The 9,498-nt window shown below is 46.1% G+C and overlaps 1 protein-coding gene across 4 annotated transcripts in view; it reads left to right on the top strand.

The window, feature by feature from the left end:
- Positions 1–476: 476 nt before the first annotated feature.
- TNNT1 (troponin T1, slow skeletal type) overlaps positions 477–9,498 on the top strand; it is a 38,782-nt gene continuing 29,760 nt past the window's right edge. For 2 of the 4 annotated variants that reach the window (XM_063138783.1, XM_063138782.1), the window contains exon 1: positions 477–570. The gene's annotated coding sequence lies outside the window, so the exon portion shown is untranslated. The remainder of the gene's footprint in view (positions 571–9,498) is intronic. The other 2 variants (XM_063138786.1, XM_063138784.1) reach the window with 1 other exon arrangement.

Below are 9,498 nucleotides of genomic sequence, written 5' to 3'. Positions count from 1 at the left end.
GCCGCCTTCTCCTCCACCTCTTCCTCTGCCTCTTCCAGCAGGATCTACACACGCGCTTTCGGGTCGCACTGAAGGCGCTTGTGTGCACCTTCAGTACGCTGTGTAGATCCCCTCCTAGTAGCTGCTGTCCTCCTAGTAGCCAATATCTATAGATATTCCAGTGAACATGCACAGTTTGGTGGTGGCAGAATTCGTTGCTGGGGTGATGCGCTCCCATCCCCCAACCCCACATGTTCATTTTACACCACATCCGAAAAAGGCTTCTAACGAAAAACAAGCCAACAACCTCAATGGGCAGCTTTGCGATAAGAGAAAACCCAGCTCACACCAGCCTTGGCTTTCGCTCCTGCATGATCGTGAAACATTCGGCCCCCCGGGAATGCCTCGAATGAAATCAGACCAGGGTCACTTTCCTTCTCAACAAATCACATCATCCAAATGTGTGTGGGGAGGAGGAAGAGGTGTCTGGTTACCCTATTATAAGGCTTCACAGCCTCCCAGCCTTCCCTTGCTCCTGGAGTACCAGCGCCTGCTCAGGGAAAGAGGGATCTCCAAACTTTTCATCTCCAGGTAAGGTGGAGGCGGTGCTGGTTGTGGGGGAAGCGTTGTTTGATCTGCGTGCCAGAATGTGCACTCTTGGAAGGAAGGGATGCTGAGATTATGTGTGAAGAAACATGTAGTTGTTTGGAATAACCCCTGGTGCACTTATACAAAAATAGGAAGCTGCCTCCTGCTAAGTCCGGCTGCAGAATGCTCTTTATTTGCAGAGCAAATAAAAGCAACAGGAAACAGCTGGCGGCGAAATGTCTTTGGGAAATTTATTGATTTATTTACAATATTTATATACTGCTCCCCGTTCAAGAATTTCGTAGCGGTAAATAAATACAATAAAAGAATATAAACAATAAAAACACACTCACAATACATTTTTAAAAGAAACAAGGTGAAAATAAAACCATGCTTGGTCAGTAAGGGTAGGCTTCCTGGAACAACAACGTTTTCAGTAGAATACAAAGTGGGTGCCTGTCTGACCTCCAGAAGCAGGGAATTCCATAGGATGGGGGCCACCACACTGAAGGCTCTTCTCCTGGTGGACTCCAATCGGACCATAGGTTCATTTCATACACAAGAATGTGGAACCACAAGGAGCATATGCAATTGGGTCGGCATTCTCAAAGCTAGCACTCTTTGGGATGGGGGGCGGGGGGAGAAGAGCAGGCACAGGCCTGGCGGACGGAGGGGGAGAAGGACGGAGGACAGGGCATTGGGCCTGGCAGATGGGGGGGAGAAGGATGGGGGACAGGGCATTAGGCATGGGGGGAGGACAGGTGAGCGAGCGGGCAGGGGGGCATCAGGAATTGTGGGGGGATCAGGAGCAAGGGGGCTTTTATTTACTCCTACGCACATGGCCCTTTAAGGTTGAAAGAAAATGGCTGACGCGACAGGGCTTTCCCTTGCCCCGTCGTGTCTTACGTGTGGGAAAGGGCGACAGCGCGCGGTAGTTGCAGCGCACCGTCGCCCCAACTCCTGGCCGGATTATCCAGCAGGTCTAGGAAGGCCCTCAGTTACTTCCTGTTTTCAAACAGGAAGTAAACAAGGTGCATGAGGGACGTTTAGTCCCTCGTTGTGAACACGCTGCTTCTCCCACACACAGCAGGAGAGAGCAGTAACTTCGGTTTAAAAAATATTTCTCAGTTTTTCTGGTTTTTCTTGCGGGGCAAGGAAGACCAGAAGGGGCGGAAGGCGTGCAAGAGGCAGACGATGTCATGGGAGCTACCTCCGAAGAATCCGTGAGGGCCCAGTAACGAGCGTGCAATAAAACGCTCGTCGGATGGAGCTTGTAGATCTAGCCAAAGTCATGAGCTGACCTGAGTCATGCCCACTGCCTCTCAGCCTTAGCACCCTCCCCGACACAATCTGGAGGGACCTTTTACAAGACTGTGACATAGGGAGTGTTGCGATGATACATGTGAAGTACTTTGAACATTCCAAAGATGCTGTGCACAGACTGACTGGTTTTATTAGTATTCGTATCACTTAGTGGTGGACTAACAGGCCCTCCCAAGGCCTACTTTACAGGGTTGTTGTAAGGCATACTGACATCATTCATGTACCAAAATGCTTGGGAGAGTCTGAAATACCACCCAAATGCTCAACCTTATTAGGGAGGCCACACAGCTCTTTGAGGCTCCCATTTCTAGTAGACAAAGTCCTCTGCACAACTTTGTAGGAAGTACGTCCCATCGAATTTAGTGGGACTTTATGCTCAGTAAAGACATTTAAGATTGCACTGCAGATGAATTTGGCTGATACAGACCGGTTTGATACGGGCCATTCGTCTGTTTCAAGGGGTTGAGCAAGGAGACCACACTTATATTGTACAGAGGGGTCATCACACCAACACATCCAAGACCACAGGAACAAGGCATCTCTGACTTGGCTGCCGGCCTGGTTTGCTCACAAGGAAGTTGTCAAGGTCCAGAATAGGAAATGTTTGCACGAAGTAAACTTCGCCAACAAATGATTAAGCAATTCAGGAATCTTTTGCCCGGCAAGCACTCAGATTTGCATCCTGGATGATCGGGGCAGAGGAGTGGAGAGGGGTCATTCAAGATCCTATCAGTGCTTCTAAAAATGTGTTGCTGAACACAGTTGTTGAAGAGTGCTTTTATTGGATTTTGAGCCAGTGTGGTGTAGTGGCTAAAGTGTTCGACTGGGAGTTGGGAGATCCAGGTTAGTCTCCACACAGCCATGGAAGCTCACGGGGTGACTTTGGGCCACTCACAGACTCTCAGCCCAACCCACCTCACAGGGTTGTTGTTGTGAGGATAAAATGGAGAGGAAGAGGATCATGTACGTCACTTTAGGTTCCTTGGAGGAAAAAAAGGCGGGATATAAATGCAATAAGAAATATAAATGCAATAATAAATAAAGGTTCCATTGGGTAGTTAAACTTGCTCGGCCCAGCAGCGAATGGGTCGGGGTCGGGGGGACAGGGGAGGCAGTGGGTTGGCAGGATGCAAAGATGCCACCCCACACTGCGCAAAGTTATTTAAAGCCACGGTACGGAGGGAGCGGATCCAAATGCTTCGTGGGGAAACAATAGGAGGAGGCTTCCAAAATATCCGTGACCTTTTACGACAGCTGCTCAAAAGGAGAACACAAAATGCTCACACTGCCGTTGCCCCGGCTGTGTCAAACAAAGCCCCAAAGGACATGGGAAGGGCAAGAAAGGGAAGCCCCTGAATGCCCCCTCTGTACAAGTCCAAAACTTGTAGGCTACTCTCACAGTTCGCCAAATTGAAACTGGGAAGAGGCACAGCTCATTGGTAGAGCACATCAGCATTGATTAGTGCGAAAAGGTTGCGGGGGAAGGACTAAATGAAATCCACAAAAAGCCCAGCTACTCTCTCCCCGATTTTACCCAAATTATCCCCGCCCCCACTAGCCTTCTAAAAGCAATACTAAGGGAGTCATCACAAAAGGTATACGGCCCTTCTCTGCTCCCATCTACCCATAAGTGCTGGAGTGCATGTTTTGACATCCTGGACAGGAACTGCCAATCAGAGTGGACAACTCTAAACTGGACGGACCAAAGGCCAGACTCCGTATAGGGCAGAGTCATCCATTTAGGCAGGCATTTTGTGACAAGGATGCAAAGGCTGAGGCACTTGTGAATCAGTGCAGAAGAGATTGGATTTAAATACCTGCAGCTTAGGGTGCAATCCTATACGTGCTTAGACAGAAAAGAAGGTCCTACAAAGGCACAGTGGCTGGAAGTTGGAGGACTTTATTTATTTATTATTTCATTTATATCTTGCCTTTCCCCCTGCGTACATAACCCTCCTCCTCCCCTCCATTTTATCCTCACAACAACAACCCTGTGAGGTAGGTTGGGCTTAGAGTCTGTGATGGGCCCAAAGTCACCCAGTGAGCTTCCATGGCCGAGTGGGGACTAGAACCAGGATCTCCCGACTCCCAGTCCAACACTTTAGCCACTACACCACACTGGCTTTTTTTGACTAAACATGAATTGGATTGCACCCTTAATGAATTTGAAGAACGTCTGAGCACTCTTTGTTGTTGTTTATTCGTTCAGTCGCTTCCGACTCTTTGTGACTTCATGGACCAGCCCACGCCAGAGCTTTCTGTCGGCTGTCGCCACCCCCAGCTTCCCCAAGGTCAAGTCTGTCACCTCCAGAATATCATCCATCCATCTTGCCCTTGGTCGGCCCCTCTTCCTTTTGCCTTCCACTTTCCCTAGCATCAGCCTCTTCTCCAGGGTATCCTGTCTTCTCATTATGTGGCCAAAGGGAGCTAATTGTCAGCTCCCTGGGACAATTCAGCATTTGGATTTTCTCCCTCAGGCACCAAAATGTCTTGGGTCAGCTTTGAGCCTGATTGATAAATGGAGACAGCTCCGTTTATCACTTGAAGTCACCTACTCCCTCACAACAGTAAATAGCTGAAAAAGCTTTTAATAACACTCCACAACGTAAAGGCACAACTGCCGCTGCATCATCAACAACTCCCTTTTAAAATGTTATTCGGTCTTTATATTATTTGTTATTTGTTTTCAATCTTTATATGCCGCTCCCTGTCTGAAGATTTCAGAGCAGTGAACAAATAGAACAAAAGAATAAAAACAGAATAAAAACACCATTAAAATGTATGTTTTAAAAGAACAAAATTCAGATAAAACCACGGCCGGTCATTCTGGGAAAGCTTCTTGGAATTACATTTCAGGAGGCGCCAAAAGCAGTACAATGTTGGAGCGTGCCTGACCTCCATAGGCAGGGGATTCCATAGAAAGGGGGCCACCACACTGAAGGCTCTTCTCCTGGTGGACTACAACTGGACCATAGGGCCATGTGGAATCACCAGGAGCATGCCCTCGGATGACCTCAATGACCGGGCAGGTTGGTAGGGGAGAAGGCGCTCTCTCAGGTATCCTGATCCCAAGTTGTTTAGGGCTTTATACACTAGTACTAGAACCTTAAACCTGATAGTGGATAGGCAGCCAGTGCAGTTCCCTCAGCAATTTAAGCTGCCAAACAATGCTGTGAAGTACGTCACTGTTATGCCCATTATACAGGAAAAGAACTGAGACTGAAAGATGGTGACCAGAGCAAGGCTGCGCAAGGAGCCCACGGCAGAAGTGAGCCTTCGAAAACTATTCCCTGAACATAAAATAGTTAAGTTGTCATGCATGCCTTCCATGAAAGGAACGGGAGACCCATGGCTTTGGGAAGGTATGAGGCACACATACTTACCCAGGATAACAACCTGGATGAGTTTATTCCTTGACGCAGAGCCACATAAAATACTTGTCCTGCTGCGTGTTGGAAACATCCTTCTAGCCCAGCACTCTTACATCAGACAACCAAGTGCCTCTCAGTGCTCACAAGCAGAGCTTTGAGGTATTGGCTTTCTCCTCTTATTTGTTCCCAACATCTGGTATCCAAGAGTATACTGCTTCTGTATATGGAGGTTTCATTTAGTCATAATAGCTAATAGATAAAGTTTTATCTACCTGACAAATCATGACTTTTGTCCAATCCTTTTTTTCATTTCAAAATCACCTCAGCTAGCACCCATTAGTACATCTTGCAGGTTCTAAATGTTAATTACACACCACTGTTTGAAGAAGTGCTTTCTTTTGTCTGGAGCTCATAGTAAAATACGCTTCACAGGTTAAAAACCCAAGTTCTAGTATTATGGGATACATGCCCACAGTGGTCATCAGCCTCGAGTTGCAGTGGAAATTACTTCTGAGTAAACATGCCATCGAACCCCGCCCTGGCTTTTGACTTAAGGGTCGTACACAGGATTGGGTTGTGTATCTTCCATCAGATGCAAATCCTACCAGCATTTGCACCTTTTGCACAGTGACTTCAGACCCTGGCCTGATCTACACCAAGCCAGATATAACACTTTAAAAACGTTGTGAAAACGGTATATGTAATGTGTCCTGGGCCTGAACAGTTGTCATAACCATTATAAACCATTATAAGCAGTAGTGTAGATCCTGCCCCTATCAGCATTTGCTGACATTCTAGTCATAATCCAGATGGTCGAAGTATGGATAACGTAGTCTTCCAATATTAATGCCTTGAAGTCTTCCAATATCAATGCCTTATCCAATGTATGAACAAGGCATTAATATTAGAAGACTGCAAGGAGGTTGTAATGCTGTGTTGGGCGGCTAGTGGCATACTGATTCAGTGTGGCAAATGCCCACAAAACAGGTAATGCAGCTATCATCTAGCCTAGGAATGGGGAACGTGTGGCCCTCCATATGTTGTTCAAGTACAACTCCCATCATCCTTCACTATTGTCTATGGCAGCTAGGGCTGTTGGGACTTGCAATCCAAATGTAAGGCTACAGGTTGCCCTCCCCTGATCTAGCCAGTCACTGCTCGTCTCAGCGTGCAGCAAAACTAACACAGGGTGATTTATTTATTTATTTATTACATTTTTATACCGCCCAATAGCCGAAGCTCTCTGGGCGGTTCACAAAAATTAAAACCATAATAAAACAACCAACATGTTAAAAGCACAAATACAAAATACAGTATAAAAAGCATAAAATGATTTGCAACCATTGCAATTCCCAAAAAAACCACCATGCCAAATTCCCATGGAAACAGGCCCTACTTCAATGTCCTGTTTCACTTCCTAGTTTGGCATTATAACTGCTGAAACATCATTAACTATATGCTCCATCACACCAGCGATTTATCGCATACTCGCTATGCCTGGTATGCGGTTTTGACACCATTCCTGTCCTGCACTCATTTTGCCTCTTCCCCTCCATGTTTCATTTCTTTTTGGAGCGGGAAAAGTCTGGATTATTTTCCTTCCCAGTGAAATAAATGCGCTCCTCCCTCCCGTGTATTGCTGTTGTTGTGTTATCTATTTATTTTAAACCACCAAATATATATATAAAAAACCAATATCCATTTAAAACAACTATTCTCGGGTCAGTTAAAAAATCATCATTCTATCTGACCATCCTGTTCTTGGCTGGGGGCGTGTGTGTCAAATGGCTCAACTGTGAAGGGGGAGGGAGAGAGGTCCCATTTAACTCTATGTTCTTACTCCTGAGTAGGCATGACCTACATTTTCACCTTAAAAGAAATGTGGAAAATGCACAGGGACGGGGGTGGGGGTGGTTCACCCCCGCACCTCCCTAGAACTATGAAGCTTCACAGTTAAAGACTTGGTTTTTTTAGAAATGGAGCGAGGCACCGGCACACTCGATACCTGAGCTGCAGTCCACGTTCGCTCCTCCCCTGTAAACCTTTCCCAAGCCAAGCAGCAGCAACAGTCTCAGCCCATGCATGCCCTCCTGCTTTCTACAAATGGCCTCCCTTCCTTGGAGTTTAATCTGAACTTAGGGGAAAGTATAGTGCATTGTTTTACTGTAATTGCAGTTTCAGATTGCAGTACTATTGTATTTGCGCAGAAATCTATCTATCTATCTATCTATCTATCTATCTATCTATCTATCTATATTAACTGCAGGGGGTAGGGTGGGAGATTTCGCTAGCATAGCTGCACTCCAGGTGAAAAGACGCATGAGCTGAAATAGCACAACAACACACAGACGTGAAAGTGCCCAGAACTTGACTCGCTAAGGAAACGGAGGGGGAAACCGCAGATGAAAAACGAATTAAAAAAAAGTAGGTGTGAGGGAGCTCTATATGTGTTGAGGATTCAGTCCTCAGCAGTCATTGTGTATTTGGAACTCAGCAATGGTAGCTGCTTAAGACGCGCACGTGATATGAATGGTTTTGTGTATGCGGTTTTGTGTGTGTGATATGAGATTCCCTTAGCTCCTCTAGCAAATTTACTTTGTAGGGAAGCTGTGAAAGTTAAATATGTACCATAGCCATTCATTATGCAATCTAATATCTTTGTATCAAGTTTACTGTTCCTGGTGCAATATTTAAGCTCTTTGGAAACAATATCCTAAAGAAACAGCAGGATGTTGTGGTTAAGCCCAGGTTCAAGGCCACACACCAACATGACGCTTACTAAGGGCAGATCTACACCAAGCAGGATATAACACTAAGAAAGTGGTTTGAAAATGGTATATGGAATGTGTAGTGGGTCCCAACAGTTGTCAGTGCACTTCAATACCATTATAAAGCTGGAGTGTAGATCCTGCCTGGATAACTTTGGGCCCATTACTGTTTCTCAACTTAAGGGGAGACATGGTAGAGGTTAGGGTGACCATATTTGGGAAACCAAAAAAGAGGACACCTAGTGTGTGTGTGGGGAAGCAGCTTTCTGAGTCCTGCAAAAAGTACGTTATTCCCCCGCCACCTTAAAGAACCCGATTGGAGTGGAGGAGGAGAAAGGATTTCATTCCGCACCACCACCATCCACTCCAATTGGGGCCTTTTCTATAATGTCCACGAATGACCCACTTTCCCCTTTAAGACCTCAATTGGAGCTCGGGGTGGGGGAATGATGTGCCTCAAGAAAGCATGTCACTCCCTCCTGCCATGCTAATGGCAGCCTTAAAGGGGAAGGTGTGTCATTCCAGGACATTATTGAAAATTATAGAAAATCCCCCCTGACACCATGGAAAGAACAAAAACCAGGACAAATCCGGGGAAATCCTGACAGTTGGTCACCCTAGTAGAGGTGTACAGAATTATGCATGCTGTGGAGAATGTGGATAGGGAAACATTTTTCTCCTTCTCTCAAAATACTAGAACCCATGAAGCTGATTGGTGGGAGATTCAGGACAAATAAAAGGAAGTACTTCTGCACACAGTGTGTAGTTAAATTATGGAACTCACTACCACAAGATGTAGTGATGGCCACCAATCTGGATGGCTTTAAAAGGGGGTTGGATAAATTCATATTAGCCCTGATAGTTGTGTGCTATCTCCAGTATTCGAGGCAGTAAGCCTGTGTTCACCAGTTGCTGGGGAACATGGGTGGGAGGGTGCTGTTTGCACCATGTCCTGGTTGTGTGCTATCTCCAGTATTCTTATATTCTTATGTTCTTAACCAACCTTACAGGGTTGCTGTGGGGATAAAAGGCAGGAGGGGTGTGTGTAGAGAACTATCTATGCTGCCCTGATTTTCTTGGAGAAAGGGTAGGTTATTCAAATAAACAAATACAAGTATTATAAACCCATTTAAGCCTCGTGTGTGAAAATGCCCCTTAGTGAAAGGAAAGGCTCAATATTCCATTCCCAGATCCCCTACCGTGAAGCATTAGGTTACACTTAAACTTCTAAAGGGTAAAACTCTAGTGTTCTGTTCCAGGATGCCCAGATGGGAGACACGGTTTACTACATGGGGAACGAGCTTGAATTTTCTCCCATCCACACTGGGCTCTACAGTGACGAAGGTTAAAAATAGATTGTGATGGAAGGCCGGGACAATATTATCCCCCCTAACCTTGCTCCTACATACCCAGCCTCTTGCCTTTGATCACAATCCTTCTTTGTCTCTCGCTGCCCCTGCCTGCAATTC

Source organism: Elgaria multicarinata, chromosome 11, assembly GCF_023053635.1.
Source record: "Elgaria multicarinata webbii isolate HBS135686 ecotype San Diego chromosome 11, rElgMul1.1.pri, whole genome shotgun sequence".
In the NCBI taxonomy this organism is placed as follows: Eukaryota; Metazoa; Chordata; class Lepidosauria; order Squamata; family Anguidae; genus Elgaria; species Elgaria multicarinata.
The sequence above is the reverse complement of the archived record's forward strand: the minus strand, read 5'-3'. Positions and strand labels throughout refer to the sequence as shown.